This window comes from Erinaceus europaeus, chromosome 5 (genome assembly GCF_950295315.1).
Source record: "Erinaceus europaeus chromosome 5, mEriEur2.1, whole genome shotgun sequence".
NCBI lineage: Eukaryota > Metazoa > Chordata > Mammalia > Eulipotyphla > Erinaceidae > Erinaceus > Erinaceus europaeus.
The window spans coordinates 36,704,091-36,732,031 of NC_080166.1; positions in this window are offsets into that span (position 1 = coordinate 36,704,091).

A 27,941-nucleotide genomic window follows, 5' to 3' on the forward strand; every position below is an offset into this window, starting at 1 on the left:
TGGAGCTGGAGGCAGGCAGGCCCCAAGAATCAGGCACTGACAGGACCAGATACCTGCACCCACCCACTGGATAGCAGCTGCAGCAGCCAGAGCAGCAGCCCTGGCTTGCCAAGGCCAAGGGCCCTGAGTGAGTCCCTCTGAGGAGGAGGAAGAGGAGGAGGAGGAGGAGGAAGAGGTGGACGACGGCCACTGTCAGCAGGCAACGGGGTCGACAGGGGCCTCCCTCCCGTATGGAGGCCTGTGTCCAGGTGGCTGCCCGCCAAATTCAGGGCAGCTCGGGGCAGCTCAGGGCTCCCAGGGCCCTGGGGGATGTCTCTGGTTGGGGGCTGTCAGTCAGTCAGTCAGTCAGTCAGTCAGTCAGTCAGTCAGTCAGTCAGTCAGTCTGTCTGTCAGCGCACTTGCTTGGACAGGGGCCTGGCGGCCCTTGGCCCCCAACCCTGGGCTGTCAGATGCCGGCCCCGCCCCCGGACACGCCCCCACCGTGCCCCTGGCCCCAGAGCCCTGCCCACCTGTGCCGGCTTTGGCCTGGGGTTGTGGCTCTGGTGGCTGGCCACCACCCCTCTTGTCAAGTTCAGGGTGGGGGTCATGGCCTCCCTAGGGGTCAGCTGGATGGGCGGGGTCCCCGTGGCCTAGCAACCTCTCGAGCCCTCTGTGATGCCCCCCCCCAGGATTCTGTGCGCAGGCGCACTGGCACTGGGCAGCCCAACTGCCCTGCCACTAGGTCAGGTGGCAGCGCCCACACCCCAGGGCCCTGGCACAGAGGGACAGAAGGACGGGAGGACAGCTCTTAGCGACGACGGACCTCGGGGCTGGCAGCCAAGAGCAGAAAGGAGGAGTTGCGCCTGGGAGCCAAGGAGCCCGGGCCACAGCTGCCAGCATGCCTGCCTGCCTTGCTTGATGCCTGTATGGAGCCTCTGTCCAGGTGGGTTTCTCAGTTCCTCTCCTCTCCTCTCTTCTCCTCTCCTCTTTGCTCCTCTCCTCTTGTCTCTCCTCTCTTCCGGGTGCCCTGATCACCATCTCGAGCACTTCTGAAATTTTGCCTGTGACAACTGCCCACACCTCTCCTCTGCGCCCCTGACGTCACCCAGCACACAGGCTCACCTTCTCAGCCAACCCACACCCACACCCACACCCACACCCACACCCACACCCCCCACCACATTCCCAGGATCAGCCCCTCTGCCCTATTCAGCCAAACTGGCCACTTGGCAACATATCCGTGCAGGCTTGACTGTCTTAATCATTCAAGGTGATATCTCCTTTTGTACTTAGCTTGGTTGATTGGTGGATGGATAGTTGGTTGGATGGATGGATGGATGGATGGATGGATGGATGGATGGATGGATGGATGGACGGGTTGATGGACTGGTTTTGTAGAGGCAGAAAGCCATCTATGGGTACTTGAGACTGCTGGCATCAGAGTGCTAGTCTGCTGTCAAATGTAAAATGTCAACTCGTCAACAAATAAATTAAATAATTAAATAAACTGGGTTACAAAAAAACAACAACACGATGTCTTTGCCCTTTCTGGATATGCTATGCTGTTTGGATCTTAATAAGGAAAGCATTGTCCTGAGCAGCCCCTTGAAATTTTGGGATATTTCATTTTCCCTCCTTTTCTTTTTTATTTTGCTTTCTATTATCTTGATTTATTTATTGGAATGAGACAGTCACGAATTGAGACGGAAGGGAGGGATAGAGATTTTGAGAACCGGAGAGACACCTGCAGCACTTCTGCACCTCTTGTAAAGATTTCCCCCCTGCAGGTGGGGCCCAGGGTCTTGAACTCAGATCGTCCTACAGTGTAACATGAGTGCCTAACCAGGTGAGGCACCACCTGCTACCGTTAATGTGACATTTTTTTAGCAATGAAAAGAAATTCTCTTGGCTAGGTAAGAAATAAATAATAAGTAAATAAATAAATAAATAAACAAAAGTGGATTTGCATTTACACAGTGGAAACACACACACACACACACACACACACACGGACATATTCATGTATATTACCTGTATTATGTATTTATGTATTTATTTATTTATTGCCACAAGGGGTTATTGCCACAGCTCCGTGGCAGCACCACGAATCCACTGCTCCCACGGACCATTTTCTCCCCTTTTGCTGCCCTTGTTGCGTGATTATTGTGGTTATTAAATTTATTATTATTATTGTTGTTGTTGCTGTTGTTTTTGTGATGGTTGCTGTCCTTGCAGAAGACAGAGATAAATCGAGAGAGGAGGGGAAAGAGAGATGGGGGACAGAAAGATAGGCCCCCTGCAGATCTGCTTCACTAAATAAATAAAGTTCATTTTCATTTTACTCAGTAGAAACACAGTGACCCCTATACATGTATATTACCTGAATTATTTATTTATGTATTTTTTATTTCCTTATTTATTGATTTATACATTTATTGCCTCCAGGGTTATTGTCAGGGCTAGAGGCCAGCACCACGAATCCACTGTTCCTGCTGACCACTTTTTCCCCTTTTTCTGCCCTTGTTGCCTGTTCTTTGTTGTTGTTATTATTATTATTGTTGTTGCTGTTACTGTCCTTGCATAGGACAGAGAGAAAGGGAGTGAGGAGTGGAAAGACAGAGGGGGGAGAGAAAGGTAGACCCCTAGAGGTCTGCTTCACTAGATAAATAAAAGTGCATGTACATTTACAAAGTGGAAACACAGACACATGTATACATGTATATTACCTGTATATTTTCTCTATGAGTATATATATATATATATATATATATATATATATATATATTGCTTCCAGGGTTATTGCCAGTGCTCGGTGCCTGTACCAGAATCTACTGCTCCTGTAGATCATTTATTCTCCTTTTGCTGCCCTTGTTGCTTGATCATTGTTGTGGTTCTTGTTGTTGTTGTTGTTACTGTCCGTGCACAGGACAGAGAGAAAGGGAGAGGGGAGGGGAAAAGCAGAAGGGGGAGACAATGATAGACCCCCTGACGATCTGCTTCACCCCCTGTACAGCGACTCCCCTGCAAGAGGGGTTCTGCGGGCCAGACCCCGGACCCTTCCGCCTGTCCCCTCGTTTCGCGCCACCACTGCTTTACCCTCTGACATACCGCCCAACCTCCCTGGATTTCCTTTTGACAGCAATATGTCCTGTCTATTTTTTGAATCCTCATTATCCTGAGGCTCAGTCCTGGAAATAGTGTCATGAGACAACACAGGGGGACCTCTGGAATCAGAGAGCGCCTGGAACAGCAGCAGGGGCTCTGGAGCCAGGGCAGGAGCCCCTAGCCATCCACCCTCCTCGGAGTCCACGTGCCAGCATCTTGGTCCTGCTCCCTCCCAAAAAGATTTTTTCCCTTGTTTCATAGAGAAAGAGGCATCGCACAGGAGAGTCAGGTAGCGCTAATAAAAAAATAAAAAAGCCTTTTTTTTTTTTTTTTTTTTTTTTACCCTTCCTGAAGGACTAGCTTCTGGGAAGCACAGGTTTTGAACCTGCAAACTCTGCTGTCTGCCTGTCTCTGAGTCCACAGGAGGAACCACTGCCCCAGCCAGACCTTGTGCTCAGAGTGGGGTGTTTTCGCCAGTCCTAGGCCTACACAGTGCACTTGGGATTGGGCGGCCTGAGATCACCCAAATGTTACATTGTAGATTGTTTGTTTGCAGTTCCGGCTCCCCAGGACATTGGACAGACCCAAGTCCCTCCAGGCCAGCCAGAGAAAAAGACTCCTCACATCCTTGGTGCAAATGGAGTGGAGGGGGAGGGGAGAGAGGTGCATGTGTGGGTTGCTCATGCCCAGGTGGGTGTGGGGGGCCGTGGCAGGCCTTGGAAGGTGGTTGAGGGGCAGAAGGAGACTGTTTGGGGGGCAGGCTGCAGGCAGGGGAGCCTCTGAATAGGTGCAGGGCTGTGTGTGTGGGTGTGGTGGCAGGGGGTTAGGGCAGGTCCCCCTGCTGGATGGTGAGATGGCAGCTGGGCTGGCCCAGGGTCCCCAGAGCTGGAGGGCAGCAGCAGGCTGGCAGGAAAGGAGTGCAGGGAGGCACACAGTAGATGACAGTTGGGGAGCTGGGGGGCAGGGGGCAAGGTCAAATGGAGGCATACCTGAGGAAGGGGAGGGGGCTGGACTGGAGAGTCGGTGGAGCTGGAGGCAGGCAGGCCCCAAGAATCAGGCACTGACAGGACCAGATACCTGCACCCACCCACTGGATAGCAGCTGCAGCAGCCAGAGCAGCAGCCCTGGCTTGCCAAGGCCAAGGGCCCTGAGTGAGTCCCTCTGAGGAGGAGGAAGAGGAGGAGGAGGAGGAGGAAGAGGTGGACGACGGCCACTGTCAGCAGGCAACGGGGTCGACAGGGGCCTCCCTCCCGTATGGAGGCCTGTGTCCAGGTGGCTGCCCGCCAAATTCAGGGCAGCTCGGGGCAGCTCAGGGCTCCCAGGGCCCTGGGGGATGTCTCTGGTTGGGGGCTGTCAGTCAGTCAGTCAGTCAGTCAGTCAGTCAGTCAGTCAGTCTGTCTGTCAGCGCACTTGCTTGGACAGGGGCCTGGCGGCCCTTGGCCCCCAACCCTGGGCTGTCAGATGCCGGCCCCGCCCCCGGACACGCCCCCACCGTGCCCCTGGCCCCAGAGCCCTGCCCACCTGTGCCGGCTTTGGCCTGGGGTTGTGGCTCTGGTGGCTGGCCACCACCCCTCTTGTCAAGTTCAGGGTGGGGGTCATGGCCTCCCTAGGGGTCAGCTGGATGGGCGGGGTCCCCGTGGCCTAGCAACCTCTCGAGCCCTCTGTGATGCCCCCCCCCAGGATTCTGTGCGCAGGCGCACTGGCACTGGGCAGCCCAACTGCCCTGCCACTAGGTCAGGTGGCAGCGCCCACACCCCAGGGCCCTGGCACAGAGGGACAGAAGGACGGGAGGACAGCTCTTAGCGACGACGGACCTCGGGGCTGGCAGCCAAGAGCAGAAAGGAGGAGTTGCGCCTGGGAGCCAAGGAGCCCGGGCCACAGCTGCCAGCATGCCTGCCTGCCTTGCTTGATGCCTGTATGCAGCCTCTGTCCAGGTGGGTTTCTCAGTTCCTCTCCTCTCCTCTCTTCTCCTCTCCTCTTTGCTCCTCTCCTCTTGTCTCTCCTCTCTTCCGGGTGCCCTGATCACCATCTCGAGCACTTCTGAAATTTTGCCTGTGACAACTGCCCACACCTCTCCTCTGCGCCCCTGACGTCACCCAGCACACAGGCTCACCTTCTCAGCCAACCCACACCCACACCCACACCCACACCCACACCCACACCCCCCACCACATTCCCAGGATCAGCCCCTCTGCCCTATTCAGCCAAACTGGCCACTTGGCAACATATCCGTGCAGGCTTGACTGTCTTAATCATTCAAGGTGATATCTCCTTTTGTACTTAGCTTGGTTGATTGGTGGATGGATAGTTGGTTGGATGGATGGATGGATGGATGGATGGATGGATGGATGGATGGATGGATGGACGGGTTGATGGACTGGTTTTGTAGAGGCAGAAAGCCATCTATGGGTACTTGAGACTGCTGGCATCAGAGTGCTAGTCTGCTGTCAAATGTAAAATGTCAACTCGTCAACAAATAAATTAAATAATTAAATAAACTGGGTTACAAAAAAACAACAACACGATGTCTTTGCCCTTTCTGGATATGCTATGCTGTTTGGATCTTAATAAGGAAAGCATTGTCCTGAGCAGCCCCTTGAAATTTTGGGATATTTCATTTTCCCTCCTTTTCTTTTTTATTTTGCTTTCTATTATCTTGATTTATTTATTGGAATGAGACAGTCACGAATTGAGACGGAAGGGAGGGATAGAGATTTTGAGAACCGGAGAGACACCTGCAGCACTTCTGCACCTCTTGTAAAGATTTCCCCCCTGCAGGTGGGCCCCAGGGTCTTGAACTCAGATCGTCCTACAGTGTAACATGAGTGCCTAACCAGGTGAGGCACCACCTGCTAGCGTTAATGTGACATTTTTTTAGCAATGAAAAGAAATTCTCTTGGCTAGGTAAGAAATAAATAATAAGTAAATAAATAAATAAATAAACAAAAGTGGATTTGCATTTACACAGTGGAAACACACACACACACACACACACACACACACACACGGACATATTCATGTATATTACCTGTATTATGTATTTATGTATTTATTTATTTATTGCCACAAGGGGTTATTGCCACAGCTCCGTGGCAGCACCACGAATCCACTGCTCCCACGGACCATTTTCTCCCCTTTTGCTGCCCTTGTTGCGTGATTATTGTGGTTATTAAATTTATTATTATTATTGTTGTTGTTGCTGTTGTTTTTGTGATGGTTGCTGTCCTTGCAGAAGACAGAGATAAATCGAGAGAGGAGGGGAAAGAGAGATGGGGGACAGAAAGATAGGCCCCCTGCAGATCTGCTTCACTAAATAAATAAAGTTCATTTTCATTTTACTCAGTAGAAACACAGTGACCCCTATACATGTATATTACCTGAATTATTTATTTATGTATTTTTTATTTCCTTATTTATTGATTTATACATTTATTGCCTCCAGGGTTATTGTCAGGGCTAGAGGCCAGCACCACGAATCCACTGTTCCTGCTGACCACTTTTTCCCCTTTTTCTGCCCTTGTTGCCTGTTCTTTGTTGTGGTTATTATTATTATTGTTGTTGCTGTTACTGTCCTTGCATAGGACAGAGAGAAAGGGAGTGAGGAGTGGAAAGACAGAGGGGGGAGAGAAAGGTAGACCCCTAGAGGTCTGCTTCACTAGATAAATAAAAGTGCATGTACATTTACAAAGTGGAAACACAGACACATGTATACATGTATATTACCTGTATATTTTCTCTATGAGTATATATATATATATATATATATATATATATATATATATATTGCTTCCAGGGTTATTGCCAGTGCTCGGTGCCTGTACCAGAATCTACTGCTCCTGTAGATCATTTATTCTCCTTTTGCTGCCCTTGTTGCTTGATCATTGTTGTGGTTCTTGTTGTTGTTGTTGTTACTGTCCGTGCACAGGACAGAGAGAAAGGGAGAGGGGAGGGGAAAAGCAGAAGGGGGAGACAATGATAGACCCCCTGACGATCTGCTTCACCCCCTGTACAGCGACTCCCCTGCAAGAGGGGTTCTGCGGGCCAGACCCCGGACCCTTCCGCCTGTCCCCTCGTTTCGCGCCACCACTGCTTTACCCTCTGACATACCGCCCAACCTCCCTGGATTTCCTTTTGACAGCAATATGTCCTGTCTATTTTTTGAATCCTCATTATCCTGAGGCTCAGTCCTGGAAATAGTGTCATGAGACAACACAGGGGGACCTCTGGAATCAGAGAGCGCCTGGAACAGCAGCAGGGGCTCTGGAGCCAGGGCAGGAGCCCCTAGCCATCCACCCTCCTCGGAGTCCACGTGCCAGCATCTTGGTCCTGCTCCCTCCCAAAAAGATTTTTTCCCTTGTTTCATAGAGAAAGAGGCATCGCACAGGAGAGTCAGGTAGCGCTAATAAAAAAATAAAAAAGCCTTTTTTTTTTTTTTTTTTTACCCTTCCTGAAGGACTAGCTTCTGGGAAGCACAGGTTTTGAACCTGCAAACTCTGCTGTCTGCCTGTCTCTGAGTCCACAGGAGGAGCCACTGCCCCAGCCAGACCTTGTGCTCAGAGTGGGGTGTTTTTGCCAGTCCTAGGCCTGCACAGTGCACTTGGGATTGAGCTGCCTGATTCCCAAATGTTACATTGTAGATTGTTTGTTTGCAGTTCCGGCTCCCCAGGACATTGGACAGACCCAAGTCCCTCCAGGCCAGCCAGAGAAAAAGACTCCTCACATCCTTGGTGCAAATGGAGTGGAGGGGGAGGGGAGAGAGGTGCATGTGTGGGTTGCTCATGCCCAGGTGGGTGTGGGGGGCCGTGGCAGGCCTTGGAAGGTGGTTGAGGGGCAGAAGGAGACTGTTTGGGGGGCAGGCTGCAGGCAGGGGAGCCTCTGAATAGGTGCAGGGCTGTGTGTGTGGGTGTGGTGGCAGGGGGTTAGGGCAGGTCCCCCTGCTGGATGGTGAGATGGCAGCTGGGCTGGCCCAGGGTCCCCAGAGCTGGAGGGCAGCAGCAGGCTGGCAGGAAAGGAGTGCAGGGAGGCACACAGTAGATGACAGTTGGGGAGCTGGGGGGCAGGGGGCAAGGTCAAATGGAGGCATACCTGAGGAAGGGGAGGGGGCTGGACTGGAGAGTCGGTGGAGCTGGAGGCAGGCAGGCCCCAAGAATCAGGCACTGACAGGACCAGATACCTGCACCCACCCACTGGATAGCAGCTGCAGCAGCCAGAGCAGCAGCCCTGGCTTGCCAAGGCCAAGGGCCCTGAGTGAGTCCCTCTGAGGAGGAGGAAGAGGAGGAGGAGGAGGAGGAAGAGGTGGACGACGGCCACTGTCAGCAGGCAACGGGGTCGACAGGGGCCTCCCTCCCGTATGGAGGCCTGTGTCCAGGTGGCTGCCCGCCAAATTCAGGGCAGCTCGGGGCAGCTCAGGGCTCCCAGGGCCCTGGGGGATGTCTCTGGTTGGGGGCTGTCAGTCAGTCAGTCAGTCAGTCAGTCAGTCAGTCAGTCAGTCAGTCAGTCAGTCTGTCTGTCAGCGCACTTGCTTGGACAGGGGCCTGGCGGCCCTTGGCCCCCAACCCTGGGCTGTCAGATGCCGGCCCCGCCCCCGGACACGCCCCCACCGTGCCCCTGGCCCCAGAGCCCTGCCCACCTGTGCCGGCTTTGGCCTGGGGTTGTGGCTCTGGTGGCTGGCCACCACCCCTCTTGTCAAGTTCAGGGTGGGGGTCATGGCCTCCCTAGGGGTCAGCTGGATGGGCGGGGTCCCCGTGGCCTAGCAACCTCTCGAGCCCTCTGTGATGCCCCCCCCCAGGATTCTGTGCGCAGGCGCACTGGCACTGGGCAGCCCAACTGCCCTGCCACTAGGTCAGGTGGCAGCGCCCACACCCCAGGGCCCTGGCACAGAGGGACAGAAGGACGGGAGGACAGCTCTTAGCGACGACGGACCTCGGGGCTGGCAGCCAAGAGCAGAAAGGAGGAGTTGCGCCTGGGAGCCAAGGAGCCCGGGCCACAGCTGCCAGCATGCCTGCCTGCCTTGCTTGATGCCTGTATGGAGCCTCTGTCCAGGTGGGTTTCTCAGTTCCTCTCCTCTCCTCTCTTCTCCTCTCCTCTTTGCTCCTCTCCTCTTGTCTCTCCTCTCTTCCGGGTGCCCTGATCACCATCTCGAGCACTTCTGAAATTTTGCCTGTGACAACTGCCCACACCTCTCCTCTGCGCCCCTGACGTCACCCAGCACACAGGCTCACCTTCTCAGCCAACCCACACCCACACCCACACCCACACCCACACCCCCCACCACATTCCCAGGATCAGCCCCTCTGCCCTATTCAGCCAAACTGGCCACTTGGCAACATATCCGTGCAGGCTTGACTGTCTTAATCATTCAAGGTGATATCTCCTTTTGTACTTAGCTTGGTTGATTGGTGGATGGATAGTTGGTTGGATGGATGGATGGATGGATGGATGGATGGATGGATGGATGGATGGATGGACGGGTTGATGGACTGGTTTTGTAGAGGCAGAAAGCCATCTATGGGTACTTGAGACTGCTGGCATCAGAGTGCTAGTCTGCTGTCAAATGTAAAATGTCAACTCGTCAACAAATAAATTAAATAATTAAATAAACTGGGTTACAAAAAAACAACAACACGATGTCTTTGCCCTTTCTGGATATGCTATGCTGTTTGGATCTTAATAAGGAAAGCATTGTCCTGAGCAACCCCCAGAAATTTTGGGATATTTCATTTTCCCTCCTTTTCTTTTTTATTTTGCTTTCTATTATCTTGATTTATTTATTGGAATGAGACAGTCACGAATTGAGACGGAAGGGAGGGATAGAGATTTTGAGAACCGGAGAGACACCTGCAGCACTTCTGCACCTCTTGTAAAGATTTCCCCCCTGCAGGTGGGGCCCAGGGTCTTGAACTCAGATCGTCCTACAGTGTAACATGAGTGCCTAACCAGGTGAGGCACCACCTGCTACCGTTAATGTGACATTTTTTTAGCAATGAAAAGAAATTCTCTTGGCTAGGTAAGAAATAAATAATAAGTAAATAAATAAATAAATAAACAAAAGTGGATTTGCATTTACACAGTGGAAACACACACACACACACACACACACACACACGGACATATTCATGTATATTACCTGTATTATGTATTTATGTATTTATTTATTTATTGCCACAAGGGGTTATTGCCACAGCTCCGTGGCAGCACCACGAATCCACTGCTCCCACGGACCATTTTCTCCCCTTTTGCTGCCCTTGTTGCGTGATTATTGTGGTTATTAAATTTATTATTATTATTGTTGTTGTTGCTGTTGTTTTTGTGATGGTTGCTGTCCTTGCAGAAGACAGAGATAAATCGAGAGAGGAGGGGAAAGAGAGATGGGGGACAGAAAGATAGGCCCCCTGCAGATCTGCTTCACTAAATAAATAAAGTTCATTTTCATTTTACTCAGTAGAAACACAGTGACCCCTATACATGTATATTACCTGAATTATTTATTTATGTATTTTTTATTTCCTTATTTATTGATTTATACATTTATTGCCTCCAGGGTTATTGTCAGGGCTAGAGGCCAGCACCACGAATCCACTGTTCCTGCTGACCACTTTTTCCCCTTTTTCTGCCCTTGTTGCCTGTTCTTTGTTGTGGTTATTATTATTATTGTTGTTGCTGTTACTGTCCTTGCATAGGACAGAGAGAAAGGGAGTGAGGAGTGGAAAGACAGAGGGGGGAGAGAAAGGTAGACCCCTAGAGGTCTGCTTCACTAGATAAATAAAAGTGCATGTACATTTACAAAGTGGAAACACAGACACATGTATACATGTATATTACCTGTATATTTTCTCTATGAGTATATATATATATATATATATATATATATATATATATTGCTTCCAGGGTTATTGCCAGTGCTCGGTGCCTGTACCAGAATCTACTGCTCCTGTAGATCATTTATTCTCCTTTTGCTGCCCTTGTTGCTTGATCATTGTTGTGGTTCTTGTTGTTGTTGTTGTTACTGTCCGTGCACAGGACAGAGAGAAAGGGAGAGGGGAGGGGAAAAGCAGAAGGGGGAGACAATGATAGACCCCCTGACGATCTGCTTCACCCCCTGTACAGCGACTCCCCTGCAAGAGGGGTTCTGCGGGCCAGACCCCGGACCCTTCCGCCTGTCCCCTCGTTTCGCGCCACCACTGCTTTACCCTCTGACATACCGCCCAACCTCCCTGGATTTCCTTTTGACAGCAATATGTCCTGTCTATTTTTTGAATCCTCATTATCCTGAGGCTCAGTCCTGGAAATAGTGTCATGAGACAACACAGGGGGACCTCTGGAATCAGAGAGCGCCTGGAACAGCAGCAGGGGCTCTGGAGCCAGGGCAGGAGCCCCTAGCCATCCACCCTCCTCGGAGTCCACGTGCCAGCATCTTGGTCCTGCTCCCTCCCAAAAAGATTTTTTCCCTTGTTTCATAGAGAAAGAGGCATCGCACAGGAGAGTCAGGTAGCGCTAATAAAAAAATAAAAAAGCCTTTTTTTTTTTTTTTTTTTTACCCTTCCTGAAGGACTAGCTTCTGGGAAGCACAGGTTTTGAACCTGCAAACTCTGCTGTCTGCCTGTCTCTGAGTCCACAGGAGGAACCACTGCCCCAGCCAGACCTTGTGCTCAGAGTGGGGTGTTTTCGCCAGTCCTAGGCCTACACAGTGCACTTGGGATTGGGCGGCCTGAGATCACCCAAATGTTACATTGTAGATTGTTTGTTTGCAGTTCCGGCTCCCCAGGACATTGGACAGACCCAAGTCCCTCCAGGCCAGCCAGAGAAAAAGACTCCTCACATCCTTGGTGCAAATGGAGTGGAGGGGGAGGGGAGAGAGGTGCATGTGTGGGTTGCTCATGCCCAGGTGGGTGTGGGGGGCCGTGGCAGGCCTTGGAAGGTGGTTGAGGGGCAGAAGGAGACTGTTTGGGGGGCAGGCTGCAGGCAGGGGAGCCTCTGAATAGGTGCAGGGCTGTGTGTGTGGGTGTGGTGGCAGGGGGTTAGGGCAGGTCCCCCTGCTGGATGGTGAGATGGCAGCTGGGCTGGCCCAGGGTCCCCAGAGCTGGAGGGCAGCAGCAGGCTGGCAGGAAAGGAGTGCAGGGAGGCACACAGTAGATGACAGTTGGGGAGCTGGGGGGCAGGGGGCAAGGTCAAATGGAGGCATACCTGAGGAAGGGGAGGGGGCTGGACTGGAGAGTCGGTGGAGCTGGAGGCAGGCAGGCCCCAAGAATCAGGCACTGACAGGACCAGATACCTGCACCCACCCACTGGATAGCAGCTGCAGCAGCCAGAGCAGCAGCCCTGGCTTGCCAAGGCCAAGGGCCCTGAGTGAGTCCCTCTGAGGAGGAGGAAGAGGAGGAGGAGGAGGAGGAAGAGGTGGACGACGGCCACTGTCAGCAGGCAACGGGGTCGACAGGGGCCTCCCTCCCGTATGGAGGCCTGTGTCCAGGTGGCTGCCCGCCAAATTCAGGGCAGCTCGGGGCAGCTCAGGGCTCCCAGGGCCCTGGGGGATGTCTCTGGTTGGGGGCTGTCAGTCAGTCAGTCAGTCAGTCAGTCAGTCAGTCAGTCAGTCAGTCAGTCTGTCTGTCAGCGCACTTGCTTGGACAGGGGCCTGGCGGCCCTTGGCCCCCAACCCTGGGCTGTCAGATGCCGGCCCCGCCCCCGGACACGCCCCCACCGTGCCCCTGGCCCCAGAGCCCTGCCCACCTGTGCCGGCTTTGGCCTGGGGTTGTGGCTCTGGTGGCTGGCCACCACCCCTCTTGTCAAGTTCAGGGTGGGGGTCATGGCCTCCCTAGGGGTCAGCTGGATGGGCGGGGTCCCCGTGGCCTAGCAACCTCTCGAGCCCTCTGTGATGCCCCCCCCCAGGATTCTGTGCGCAGGCGCACTGGCACTGGGCAGCCCAACTGCCCTGCCACTAGGTCAGGTGGCAGCGCCCACACCCCAGGGCCCTGGCACAGAGGGACAGAAGGACGGGAGGACAGCTCTTAGCGACGACGGACCTCGGGGCTGGCAGCCAAGAGCAGAAAGGAGGAGTTGCGCCTGGGAGCCAAGGAGCCCGGGCCACAGCTGCCAGCATGCCTGCCTGCCTTGCTTGATGCCTGTATGCAGCCTCTGTCCAGGTGGGTTTCTCAGTTCCTCTCCTCTCCTCTCTTCTCCTCTCCTCTTTGCTCCTCTCCTTTTGTCTCTCCTCTCTTCCGGGTGCCCTGATCACCATCTCGAGCACTTCTGAAATTTTGCCTGTGACAACTGCCCACACCACTCCTCTGCGCCCCTGACGTCACCCAGCACACAGGCTCACCTTCTCAGCCAACCCACACCCACACCCACACCCACACCCACACCCACACCCCCCACCACATTCCCAGGATCAGCCCCTCTGCCCTATTCAGCCAAACTGGCCACTTGGCAACATATCCGTGCAGGCTTGACTGTCTTAATCATTCAAGGTGATATCTCCTTTTGTACTTAGCTTGGTTGATTGGTGGATGGATAGTTGGTTGGATGGATGGATGGATGGATGGATGGATGGATGGATGGATGGATGGATGGACGGGTTGATGGACTGGTTTTGTAGAGGCAGAAAGCCATCTATGGGTACTTGAGACTGCTGGCATCAGAGTGCTAGTCTGCTGTCAAATGTAAAATGTCAACTCGTCAACAAATAAATTAAATAATTAAATAAACTGGGTTACAAAAAAACAACAACACGATGTCTTTGCCCTTTCTGGATATGCTATGCTGTTTGGATCTTAATAAGGAAAGCATTGTCCTGAGCAGCCCCTTGAAATTTTGGGATATTTCATTTTCCCTCCTTTTCTTTTTTATTTTGCTTTCTATTATCTTGATTTATTTATTGGAATGAGACAGTCACGAATTGAGACGGAAGGGAGGGATAGAGATTTTGAGAACCGGAGAGACACCTGCAGCACTTCTGCACCTCTTGTAAAGATTTCCCCCCTGCAGGTGGGCCCCAGGGTCTTGAACTCAGATCGTCCTACAGTGTAACATGAGTGCCTAACCAGGTGAGGCACCACCTGCTAGCGTTAATGTGACATTTTTTTAGCAATGAAAAGAAATTCTCTTGGCTAGGTAAGAAATAAATAATAAGTAAATAAATAAATAAATAAACAAAAGTGGATTTGCATTTACACAGTGGAAACACACACACACACACACACACACACACACACACGGACATATTCATGTATATTACCTGTATTATGTATTTATGTATTTATTTATTTATTGCCACAAGGGGTTATTGCCACAGCTCCGTGGCAGCACCACGAATCCACTGCTCCCACGGACCATTTTCTCCCCTTTTGCTGCCCTTGTTGCGTGATTATTGTGGTTATTAAATTTATTATTATTATTGTTGTTGTTGCTGTTGTTTTTGTGATGGTTGCTGTCCTTGCAGAAGACAGAGATAAATCGAGAGAGGAGGGGAAAGAGAGATGGGGGACAGAAAGATAGGCCCCCTGCAGATCTGCTTCACTAAATAAATAAAGTTCATTTTCATTTTACTCAGTAGAAACACAGTGACCCCTATACATGTATATTACCTGAATTATTTATTTATGTATTTTTTATTTCCTTATTTATTGATTTATACATTTATTGCCTCCAGGGTTATTGTCAGGTCTAGAGGCCAGCACCACGAATCCACTGTTCCTGCTGACCACTTTTTCCCCTTTTTCTGCCCTTGTTGCCTGTTCTTTGTTGTGGTTATTATTATTATTGTTGTTGCTGTTACTGTCCTTGCATAGGACAGAGAGAAAGGGAGTGAGGAGTGGAAAGACAGAGGGGGGAGAGAAAGGTAGACCCCTAGAGGTCTGCTTCACTAGATAAATAAAAGTGCATGTACATTTACAAAGTGGAAACACAGACACATGTATACATGTATATTACCTGTATATTTTCTCTATGAGTATATATATATATATATATATATATATATATATATATATATATATATATTGCTTCCAGGGTTATTGCCAGTGCTCGGTGCCTGTACCAGAATCTACTGCTCCTGTAGATCATTTATTCTCCTTTTGCTGCCCTTGTTGCTTGATCATTGTTGTGGTTCTTGTTGTTGTTGTTGTTACTGTCCGTGCACAGGACAGAGAGAAAGGGAGAGGGGAGGGGAAAAGCAGAAGGGGGAGACAATGATAGACCCCCTGACGATCTGCTTCACCCCCTGTACAGCGACTCCCCTGCAAGAGGGGTTCTGCGGGCCAGACCCCGGACCCTTCCGCCTGTCCCCTCGTTTCGCGCCACCACTGCTTTACCCTCTGACATACCGCCCAACCTCCCTGGATTTCCTTTTGACAGCAATATGTCCTGTCTATTTTTTGAATCCTCATTATCCTGAGGCTCAGTCCTGGAAATAGTGTCATGAGACAACACAGGGGGACCTCTGGAATCAGAGAGCGCCTGGAACAGCAGCAGGGGCTCTGGAGCCAGGGCAGGAGCCCCTAGCCATCCACCCTCCTCGGAGTCCACGTGCCAGCATCTTGGTCCTGCTCCCTCCCAAAAAGATTTTTTCCCTTGTTTCATAGAGAAAGAGGCATCGCACAGGAGAGTCAGGTAGCGCTAATAAAAAAATAAAAAAGCCTTTTTTTTTTTTTTTTTTTTTTTTTTTTACCCTTCCTGAAGGACTAGCTTCTGGGAAGCACAGGTTTTGAACCTGCAAACTCTGCTGTCTGCCTGTCTCTGAGTCCACAGGAGGAACCACTGCCCCAGCCAGACCTTGTGCTCAGAGTGGGGTGTTTTCGCCAGTCCTAGGCCTACACAGTGCACTTGGGATTGGGCGGCCTGAGATCACCCAAATGTTACATTGTAGATTGTTTGTTTGCAGTTCCGGCTCCCCAGGACATTGGACAGACCCAAGTCCCTCCAGGCCAGCCAGAGAAAAAGACTCCTCACATCCTTGGTGCAAATGGAGTGGAGGGGGAGGGGAGAGAGGTGCATGTGTGGGTTGCTCATGCCCAGGTGGGTGTGGGGGGCCGTGGCAGGCCTTGGAAGGTGGTTGAGGGGCAGAAGGAGACTGTTTGGGGGGCAGGCTGCAGGCAGGGGAGCCTCTGAATAGGTGCAGGGCTGTGTGTGTGGGTGTGGTGGCAGGGGGTTAGGGCAGGTCCCCCTGCTGGATGGTGAGATGGCAGCTGGGCTGGCCCAGGGTCCCCAGAGCTGGAGGGCAGCAGCAGGCTGGCAGGAAAGGAGTGCAGGGAGGCACACAGTAGATGACAGTTGGGGAGCTGGGGGGCAGGGGGCAAGGTCAAATGGAGGCATACCTGAGGAAGGGGAGGGGGCTGGACTGGAGAGTCGGTGGAGCTGGAGGCAGGCAGGCCCCAAGAATCAGGCACTGACAGGACCAGATACCTGCACCCACCCACTGGATAGCAGCTGCAGCAGCCAGAGCAGCAGCCCTGGCTTGCCAAGGCCAAGGGCCCTGAGTGAGTCCCTCTGAGGAGGAGGAAGAGGAGGAGGAGGAGGAGGAAGAGGTGGACGACGGCCACTGTCAGCAGGCAACGGGGTCGACAGGGGCCTCCCTCCCGTATGGAGGCCTGTGTCCAGGTGGCTGCCCGCCAAATTCAGGGCAGCTCGGGGCAGCTCAGGGCTCCCAGGGCCCTGGGGGATGTCTCTGGTTGGGGGCTGTCAGTCAGTCAGTCAGTCAGTCAGTCAGTCAGTCAGTCAGTCAGTCAGTCTGTCTGTCAGCGCACTTGCTTGGACAGGGGCCTGGCGGCCCTTGGCCCCCAACCCTGGGCTGTCAGATGCCGGCCCCGCCCCCGGACACGCCCCCACCGTGCCCCTGGCCCCAGAGCCCTGCCCACCTGTGCCGGCTTTGGCCTGGGGTTGTGGCTCTGGTGGCTGGCCACCACCCCTCTTGTCAAGTTCAGGGTGGGGGTCATGGCCTCCCTAGGGGTCAGCTGGATGGGCGGGGTCCCCGTGGCCTAGCAACCTCTCGAGCCCTCTGTGATGCCCCCCCCCAGGATTCTGTGCGCAGGCGCACTGGCACTGGGCAGCCCAACTGCCCTGCCACTAGGTCAGGTGGCAGCGCCCACACCCCAGGGCCCTGGCACAGAGGGACAGAAGGACGGGAGGACAGCTCTTAGCGACGACGGACCTCGGGGCTGGCAGCCAAGAGCAGAAAGGAGGAGTTGCGCCTGGGAGCCAAGGAGCCCGGGCCACAGCTGCCAGCATGCCTGCCTGCCTTGCTTGATGCCTGTATGCAGCCTCTGTCCAGGTGGGTTTCTCAGTTCCTCTCCTCTCCTCTCTTCTCCTCTCCTCTTTGCTCCTCTCCTCTTGTCTCTCCTCTCTTCCGGGTGCCCTGATCACCATCTCGAGCACTTCTGAAATTTTGCCTGTGACAACTGCCCACACCTCTCCTCTGCGCCCCTGATGTCACCCAGCACACAGGCTCACCTTCTCAGCCAACCCACACCCACACCCACACCCACACCCACACCCACACCCACACCCCCCACCACATTCCCAGGATCAGCCCCTCTGCCCTATTCAGCCAAACTGGCCACTTGGCAACATATCCGTGCAGGCTTGACTGTCTTAATCATTCAAGGTGATATCTCCTTTTGTACTTAGCTTGGTTGATTGGTGGATGGATAGTTGGTTGGATGGATGGATGGATGGATGGATGGATGGATGGATGGATGGATGGATGGACGGGTTGATGGACTGGTTTTGTAGAGGCAGAAAGCCATCTATGGGTACTTGAGACTGCTGGCATCAGAGTGCTAGTCTGCTGTCAAATGTAAAATGTCAACTCGTCAACAAATAAATTAAATAATTAAATAAACTGGGTTACAAAAAAACAACAACACGATGTCTTTGCCCTTTCTGGATATGCTATGCTGTTTGGATCTTAATAAGGAAAGCATTGTCCTGAGCAGCCCCTTGAAATTTTGGGATATTTCATTTTCCCTCCTTTTCTTTTTTATTTTGCTTTCTATTATCTTGATTTATTTATTGGAATGAGACAGTCACGAATTGAGACGGAAGGGAGGGATAGAGATTTTGAGAACCGGAGAGACACCTGCAGCACTTCTGCACCTCTTGTAAAGATTTCCCCCCTGCAGGTGGGCCCCAGGGTCTTGAACTCAGATCGTCCTACAGTGTAACATGAGTGCCTAACCAGGTGAGGCACCACCTGCTAGCGTTAATGTGACATTTTTTTAGCAATGAAAAGAAATTCTCTTGGCTAGGTAAGAAATAAATAATAAGTAAATAAATAAATAAATAAACAAAAGTGGATTTGCATTTACACAGTGGAAACACACACACACACACACACACACACACACACACGGACATATTCATGTATATTACCTGTATTATGTATTTATGTATTTATTTATTTATTGCCACAAGGGGTTATTGCCACAGCTCCGTGGCAGCACCACGAATCCACTGCTCCCACGGACCATTTTCTCCCCTTTTGCTGCCCTTGTTGCGTGATTATTGTGGTTATTAAATTTATTATTATTATTGTTGTTGTTGCTGTTGTTTTTGTGATGGTTGCTGTCCTTGCAGAAGACAGAGATAAATCGAGAGAGGAGGGGAAAGAGAGATGGGGGACAGAAAGATAGGCCCCCTGCAGATCTGCTTCACTAAATAAATAAAGTTCATTTTCATTTTACTCAGTAGAAACACAGTGACCCCTATACATGTATATTACCTGAATTATTTATTTATGTATTTTTTATTTCCTTATTTATTGATTTATACATTTATTGCCTCCAGGGTTATTGTCAGGTCTAGAGGCCAGCACCACGAATCCACTGTTCCTGCTGACCACTTTTTCCCCTTTTTCTGCCCTTGTTGCCTGTTCTTTGTTGTGGTTATTATTATTATTGTTGTTGCTGTTACTGTCCTTGCATAGGACAGAGAGAAAGGGAGTGAGGAGTGGAAAGACAGAGGGGGGAGAGAAAGGTAGACCCCTAGAGGTCTGCTTCACTAGATAAATAAAAGTGCATGTACATTTACAAAGTGGAAACACAGACACATGTATACATGTATATTACCTGTATATTTTCTCTATGAGTATATATATATATATATATATATATATATATATATATATATATATATATTGCTTCCAGGGTTATTGCCAGTGCTCGGTGCCTGTACCAGAATCTACTGCTCCTGTAGATCATTTATTCTCCTTTTGCTGCCCTTGTTGCTTGATCATTGTTGTGGTTCTTGTTGTTGTTGTTGTTACTGTCCGTGCACAGGACAGAGAGAAAGGGAGAGGGGAGGGGAAAAGCAGAAGGGGGAGACAATGATAGACCCCCTGACGATCTGCTTCACCCCCTGTACAGCGACTCCCCTGCAAGAGGGGTTCTGCGGGCCAGACCCCGGACCCTTCCGCCTGTCCCCTCGTTTCGCGCCACCACTGCTTTACCCTCTGACATACCGCCCAACCTCCCTGGATTTCCTTTTGACAGCAATATGTCCTGTCTATTTTTTGAATCCTCATTATCCTGAGGCTCAGTCCTGGAAATAGTGTCATGAGACAACACAGGGGGACCTCTGGAATCAGAGAGCGCCTGGAACAGCAGCAGGGGCTCTGGAGCCAGGGCAGGAGCCCCTAGCCATCCACCCTCCTCGGAGTCCACGTGCCAGCATCTTGGTCCTGCTCCCTCCCAAAAAGATTTTTTCCCTTGTTTCATAGAGAAAGAGGCATCGCACAGGAGAGTCAGGTAGCGCTAATAAAAAAATAAAAAAGCCTTTTTTTTTTTTTTTTTTACCCTTCCTGAAGGACTAGCTTCTGGGAAGCACAGGTTTTGAACCTGCAAACTCTGCTGTCTGCCTGTCTCTGAGTCCACAGGAGGAGCCACTGCCCCAGCCAGACCTTGTGCTCAGAGTGGGGTGTTTTTGCCAGTCCTAGGCCTGCACAGTGCACTTGGGATTGAGCTGCCTGATTCCCAAATGTTACATTGTAGATTGTTTGTTTGCAGTTCCGGCTCCCCAGGACATTGGACAGACCCAAGTCCCTCCAGGCCAGCCAGAGAAAAAGACTCCTCACATCCTTGGTGCAAATGGAGTGGAGGGGGAGGGGAGAGAGGTGCATGTGTGGGTTGCTCATGCCCAGGTGGGTGTGGGGGGCCGTGGCAGGCCTTGGAAGGTGGTTGAGGGGCAGAAGGAGACTGTTTGGGGGGCAGGCTGCAGGCAGGGGAGCCTCTGAATAGGTGCAGGGCTGTGTGTGTGGGTGTGGTGGCAGGGGGTTAGGGCAGGTCCCCCTGCTGGATGGTGAGATGGCAGCTGGGCTGGCCCAGGGTCCCCAGAGCTGGAGGGCAGCAGCAGGCTGGCAGGAAAGGAGTGCAGGGAGGCACACAGTAGATGACAGTTGGGGAGCTGGGGGGCAGGGGGCAAGGTCAAATGGAGGCATACCTGAGGAAGGGGAGGGGGCTGGACTGGAGAGTCGGTGGAGCTGGAGGCAGGCAGGCCCCAAGAATCAGGCACTGACAGGACCAGATACCTGCACCCACCCACTGGATAGCAGCTGCAGCAGCCAGAGCAGCAGCCCTGGCTTGCCAAGGCCAAGGGCCCTGAGTGAGTCCCTCTGAGGAGGAGGAAGAGGAGGAGGAGGAGGAGGAAGAGGTGGACGACGGCCACTGTCAGCAGGCAACGGGGTCGACAGGGGCCTCCCTCCCGTATGGAGGCCTGTGTCCAGGTGGCTGCCCGCCAAATTCAGGGCAGCTCGGGGCAGCTCAGGGCTCCCAGGGCCCTGGGGGATGTCTCTGGTTGGGGGCTGTCAGTCAGTCAGTCAGTCAGTCAGTCAGTCAGTCAGTCAGTCAGTCAGTCAGTCTGTCTGTCAGCGCACTTGCTTGGACAGGGGCCTGGCGGCCCTTGGCCCCCAACCCTGGGCTGTCAGATGCCGGCCCCGCCCCCGGACACGCCCCCACCGTGCCCCTGGCCCCAGAGCCCTGCCCACCTGTGCCGGCTTTGGCCTGGGGTTGTGGCTCTGGTGGCTGGCCACCACCCCTCTTGTCAAGTTCAGGGTGGGGGTCATGGCCTCCCTAGGGGTCAGCTGGATGGGCGGGGTCCCCGTGGCCTAGCAACCTCTCGAGCCCTCTGTGATGCCCCCCCCCAGGATTCTGTGCGCAGGCGCACTGGCACTGGGCAGCCCAACTGCCCTGCCACTAGGTCAGGTGGCAGCGCCCACACCCCAGGGCCCTGGCACAGAGGGACAGAAGGACGGGAGGACAGCTCTTAGCGACGACGGACCTCGGGGCTGGCAGCCAAGAGCAGAAAGGAGGAGTTGCGCCTGGGAGCCAAGGAGCCCGGGCCACAGCTGCCAGCATGCCTGCCTGCCTTGCTTGATGCCTGTATGGAGCCTCTGTCCAGGTGGGTTTCTCAGTTCCTCTCCTCTCCTCTCTTCTCCTCTCCTCTTTGCTCCTCTCCTCTTGTCTCTCCTCTCTTCCGGGTGCCCTGATCACCATCTCGAGCACTTCTGAAATTTTGCCTGTGACAACTGCCCACACCTCTCCTCTGCGCCCCTGACGTCACCCAGCACACAGGCTCACCTTCTCAGCCAACCCACACCCACACCCACACCCACACCCACACCCCCCACCACATTCCCAGGATCAGCCCCTCTGCCCTATTCAGCCAAACTGGCCACTTGGCAACATATCCGTGCAGGCTTGACTGTCTTAATCATTCAAGGTGATATCTCCTTTTGTACTTAGCTTGGTTGATTGGTGGATGGATAGTTGGTTGGATGGATGGATGGATGGATGGATGGATGGATGGATGGATGGATGGATGGACGGGTTGATGGACTGGTTTTGTAGAGGCAGAAAGCCATCTATGGGTACTTGAGACTGCTGGCATCAGAGTGCTAGTCTGCTGTCAAATGTAAAATGTCAACTCGTCAACAAATAAATTAAATAATTAAATAAACTGGGTTACAAAAAAACAACAACACGATGTCTTTGCCCTTTCTGGATATGCTATGCTGTTTGGATCTTAATAAGGAAAGCATTGTCCTGAGCAACCCCCAGAAATTTTGGGATATTTCATTTTCCCTCCTTTTCTTTTTTATTTTGCTTTCTATTATCTTGATTTATTTATTGGAATGAGACAGTCACGAATTGAGACGGAAGGGAGGGATAGAGATTTTGAGAACCGGAGAGACACCTGCAGCACTTCTGCACCTCTTGTAAAGATTTCCCCCCTGCAGGTGGGGCCCAGGGTCTTGAACTCAGATCGTCCTACAGTGTAACATGAGTGCCTAACCAGGTGAGGCACCACCTGCTACCGTTAATGTGACATTTTTTTAGCAATGAAAAGAAATTCTCTTGGCTAGGTAAGAAATAAATAATAAGTAAATAAATAAATAAATAAACAAAAGTGGATTTGCATTTACACAGTGGAAACACACACACACACACACACACACACACACGGACATATTCATGTATATTACCTGTATTATGTATTTATGTATTTATTTATTTATTGCCACAAGGGGTTATTGCCACAGCTCCGTGGCAGCACCACGAATCCACTGCTCCCACGGACCATTTTCTCCCCTTTTGCTGCCCTTGTTGCGTGATTATTGTGGTTATTAAATTTATTATTATTATTGTTGTTGTTGCTGTTGTTTTTGTGATGGTTGCTGTCCTTGCAGAAGACAGAGATAAATCGAGAGAGGAGGGGAAAGAGAGATGGGGGACAGAAAGATAGGCCCCCTGCAGATCTGCTTCACTAAATAAATAAAGTTCATTTTCATTTTACTCAGTAGAAACACAGTGACCCCTATACATGTATATTACCTGAATTATTTATTTATGTATTTTTTATTTCCTTATTTATTGATTTATACATTTATTGCCTCCAGGGTTATTGTCAGGGCTAGAGGCCAGCACCACGAATCCACTGTTCCTGCTGACCACTTTTTCCCCTTTTTCTGCCCTTGTTGCCTGTTCTTTGTTGTGGTTATTATTATTATTGTTGTTGCTGTTACTGTCCTTGCATAGGACAGAGAGAAAGGGAGTGAGGAGTGGAAAGACAGAGGGGGGAGAGAAAGGTAGACCCCTAGAGGTCTGCTTCACTAGATAAATAAAAGTGCATGTACATTTACAAAGTGGAAACACAGACACATGTATACATGTATATTACCTGTATATTTTCTCTATGAGTATATATATATATATATATATATATATATATATATATTGCTTCCAGGGTTATTGCCAGTGCTCGGTGCCTGTACCAGAATCTACTGCTCCTGTAGATCATTTATTCTCCTTTTGCTGCCCTTGTTGCTTGATCATTGTTGTGGTTCTTGTTGTTGTTGTTGTTACTGTCCGTGCACAGGACAGAGAGAAAGGGAGAGGGGAGGGGAAAAGCAGAAGGGGGAGACAATGATAGACCCCCTGACGATCTGCTTCACCCCCTGTACAGCGACTCCCCTGCAAGAGGGGTTCTGCGGGCCAGACCCCGGACCCTTCCGCCTGTCCCCTCGTTTCGCGCCACCACTGCTTTACCCTCTGACATACCGCCCAACCTCCCTGGATTTCCTTTTGACAGCAATATGTCCTGTCTATTTTTTGAATCCTCATTATCCTGAGGCTCAGTCCTGGAAATAGTGTCATGAGACAACACAGGGGGACCTCTGGAATCAGAGAGCGCCTGGAACAGCAGCAGGGGCTCTGGAGCCAGGGCAGGAGCCCCTAGCCATCCACCCTCCTCGGAGTCCACGTGCCAGCATCTTGGTCCTGCTCCCTCCCAAAAAGATTTTTTCCCTTGTTTCATAGAGAAAGAGGCATCGCACAGGAGAGTCAGGTAGCGCTAATAAAAAAATAAAAAAGCCTTTTTTTTTTTTTTTTTTTTACCCTTCCTGAAGGACTAGCTTCTGGGAAGCACAGGTTTTGAACCTGCAAACTCTGCTGTCTGCCTGTCTCTGAGTCCACAGGAGGAACCACTGCCCCAGCCAGACCTTGTGCTCAGAGTGGGGTGTTTTCGCCAGTCCTAGGCCTACACAGTGCACTTGGGATTGGGCGGCCTGAGATCACCCAAATGTTACATTGTAGATTGTTTGTTTGCAGTTCCGGCTCCCCAGGACATTGGACAGACCCAAGTCCCTCCAGGCCAGCCAGAGAAAAAGACTCCTCACATCCTTGGTGCAAATGGAGTGGAGGGGGAGGGGAGAGAGGTGCATGTGTGGGTTGCTCATGCCCAGGTGGGTGTGGGGGGCCGTGGCAGGCCTTGGAAGGTGGTTGAGGGGCAGAAGGAGACTGTTTGGGGGGCAGGCTGCAGGCAGGGGAGCCTCTGAATAGGTGCAGGGCTGTGTGTGTGGGTGTGGTGGCAGGGGGTTAGGGCAGGTCCCCCTGCTGGATGGTGAGATGGCAGCTGGGCTGGCCCAGGGTCCCCAGAGCTGGAGGGCAGCAGCAGGCTGGCAGGAAAGGAGTGCAGGGAGGCACACAGTAGATGACAGTTGGGGAGCTGGGGGGCAGGGGGCAAGGTCAAATGGAGGCATACCTGAGGAAGGGGAGGGGGCTGGACTGGAGAGTCGGTGGAGCTGGAGGCAGGCAGGCCCCAAGAATCAGGCACTGACAGGACCAGATACCTGCACCCACCCACTGGATAGCAGCTGCAGCAGCCAGAGCAGCAGCCCTGGCTTGCCAAGGCCAAGGGCCCTGAGTGAGTCCCTCTGAGGAGGAGGAAGAGGAGGAGGAGGAGGAGGAAGAGGTGGACGACGGCCACTGTCAGCAGGCAACGGGGTCGACAGGGGCCTCCCTCCCGTATGGAGGCCTGTGTCCAGGTGGCTGCCCGCCAAATTCAGGGCAGCTCGGGGCAGCTCAGGGCTCCCAGGGCCCTGGGGGATGTCTCTGGTTGGGGGCTGTCAGTCAGTCAGTCAGTCAGTCAGTCAGTCAGTCAGTCAGTCAGTCAGTCTGTCTGTCAGCGCACTTGCTTGGACAGGGGCCTGGCGGCCCTTGGCCCCCAACCCTGGGCTGTCAGATGCCGGCCCCGCCCCCGGACACGCCCCCACCGTGCCCCTGGCCCCAGAGCCCTGCCCACCTGTGCCGGCTTTGGCCTGGGGTTGTGGCTCTGGTGGCTGGCCACCACCCCTCTTGTCAAGTTCAGGGTGGGGGTCATGGCCTCCCTAGGGGTCAGCTGGATGGGCGGGGTCCCCGTGGCCTAGCAACCTCTCGAGCCCTCTGTGATGCCCCCCCCCAGGATTCTGTGCGCAGGCGCACTGGCACTGGGCAGCCCAACTGCCCTGCCACTAGGTCAGGTGGCAGCGCCCACACCCCAGGGCCCTGGCACAGAGGGACAGAAGGACGGGAGGACAGCTCTTAGCGACGACGGACCTCGGGGCTGGCAGCCAAGAGCAGAAAGGAGGAGTTGCGCCTGGGAGCCAAGGAGCCCGGGCCACAGCTGCCAGCATGCCTGCCTGCCTTGCTTGATGCCTGTATGCAGCCTCTGTCCAGGTGGGTTTCTCAGTTCCTCTCCTCTCCTCTCTTCTCCTCTCCTCTTTGCTCCTCTCCTTTTGTCTCTCCTCTCTTCCGGGTGCCCTGATCACCATCTCGAGCACTTCTGAAATTTTGCCTGTGACAACTGCCCACACCACTCCTCTGCGCCCCTGACGTCACCCAGCACACAGGCTCACCTTCTCAGCCAACCCACACCCACACCCACACCCACACCCACACCCACACCCCCCACCACATTCCCAGGATCAGCCCCTCTGCCCTATTCAGCCAAACTGGCCACTTGGCAACATATCCGTGCAGGCTTGACTGTCTTAATCATTCAAGGTGATATCTCCTTTTGTACTTAGCTTGGTTGATTGGTGGATGGATAGTTGGTTGGATGGATGGATGGATGGATGGATGGATGGATGGATGGATGGATGGATGGACGGGTTGATGGACTGGTTTTGTAGAGGCAGAAAGCCATCTATGGGTACTTGAGACTGCTGGCATCAGAGTGCTAGTCTGCTGTCAAATGTAAAATGTCAACTCGTCAACAAATAAATTAAATAATTAAATAAACTGGGTTACAAAAAAACAACAACACGATGTCTTTGCCCTTTCTGGATATGCTATGCTGTTTGGATCTTAATAAGGAAAGCATTGTCCTGAGCAGCCCCTTGAAATTTTGGGATATTTCATTTTCCCTCCTTTTCTTTTTTATTTTGCTTTCTATTATCTTGATTTATTTATTGGAATGAGACAGTCACGAATTGAGACGGAAGGGAGGGATAGAGATTTTGAGAACCGGAGAGACACCTGCAGCACTTCTGCACCTCTTGTAAAGATTTCCCCCCTGCAGGTGGGCCCCAGGGTCTTGAACTCAGATCGTCCTACAGTGTAACATGAGTGCCTAACCAGGTGAGGCACCACCTGCTAGCGTTAATGTGACATTTTTTTAGCAATGAAAAGAAATTCTCTTGGCTAGGTAAGAAATAAATAATAAGTAAATAAATAAATAAATAAACAAAAGTGGATTTGCATTTACACAGTGGAAACACACACACACACACACACACACACACACACACGGACATATTCATGTATATTACCTGTATTATGTATTTATGTATTTATTTATTTATTGCCACAAGGGGTTATTGCCACAGCTCCGTGGCAGCACCACGAATCCACTGCTCCCACGGACCATTTTCTCCCCTTTTGCTGCCCTTGTTGCGTGATTATTGTGGTTATTAAATTTATTATTATTATTGTTGTTGTTGCTGTTGTTTTTGTGATGGTTGCTGTCCTTGCAGAAGACAGAGATAAATCGAGAGAGGAGGGGAAAGAGAGATGGGGGACAGAAAGATAGGCCCCCTGCAGATCTGCTTCACTAAATAAATAAAGTTCATTTTCATTTTACTCAGTAGAAACACAGTGACCCCTATACATGTATATTACCTGAATTATTTATTTATGTATTTTTTATTTCCTTATTTATTGATTTATACATTTATTGCCTCCAGGGTTATTGTCAGGTCTAGAGGCCAGCACCACGAATCCACTGTTCCTGCTGACCACTTTTTCCCCTTTTTCTGCCCTTGTTGCCTGTTCTTTGTTGTGGTTATTATTATTATTGTTGTTGCTGTTACTGTCCTTGCATAGGACAGAGAGAAAGGGAGTGAGGAGTGGAAAGACAGAGGGGGGAGAGAAAGGTAGACCCCTAGAGGTCTGCTTCACTAGATAAATAAAAGTGCATGTACATTTACAAAGTGGAAACACAGACACATGTATACATGTATATTACCTGTATATTTTCTCTATGAGTATATATATATATATATATATATATATATATATATATATATATATATATTGCTTCCAGGGTTATTGCCAGTGCTCGGTGCCTGTACCAGAATCTACTGCTCCTGTAGATCATTTATTCTCCTTTTGCTGCCCTTGTTGCTTGATCATTGTTGTGGTTCTTGTTGTTGTTGTTGTTACTGTCCGTGCACAGGACAGAGAGAAAGGGAGAGGGGAGGGGAAAAGCAGAAGGGGGAGACAATGATAGACCCCCTGACGATCTGCTTCACCCCCTGTACAGCGACTCCCCTGCAAGAGGGGTTCTGCGGGCCAGACCCCGGACCCTTCCGCCTGTCCCCTCGTTTCGCGCCACCACTGCTTTACCCTCTGACATACCGCCCAACCTCCCTGGATTTCCTTTTGACAGCAATATGTCCTGTCTATTTTTTGAATCCTCATTATCCTGAGGCTCAGTCCTGGAAATAGTGTCATGAGACAACACAGGGGGACCTCTGGAATCAGAGAGCGCCTGGAACAGCAGCAGGGGCTCTGGAGCCAGGGCAGGAGCCCCTAGCCATCCACCCTCCTCGGAGTCCA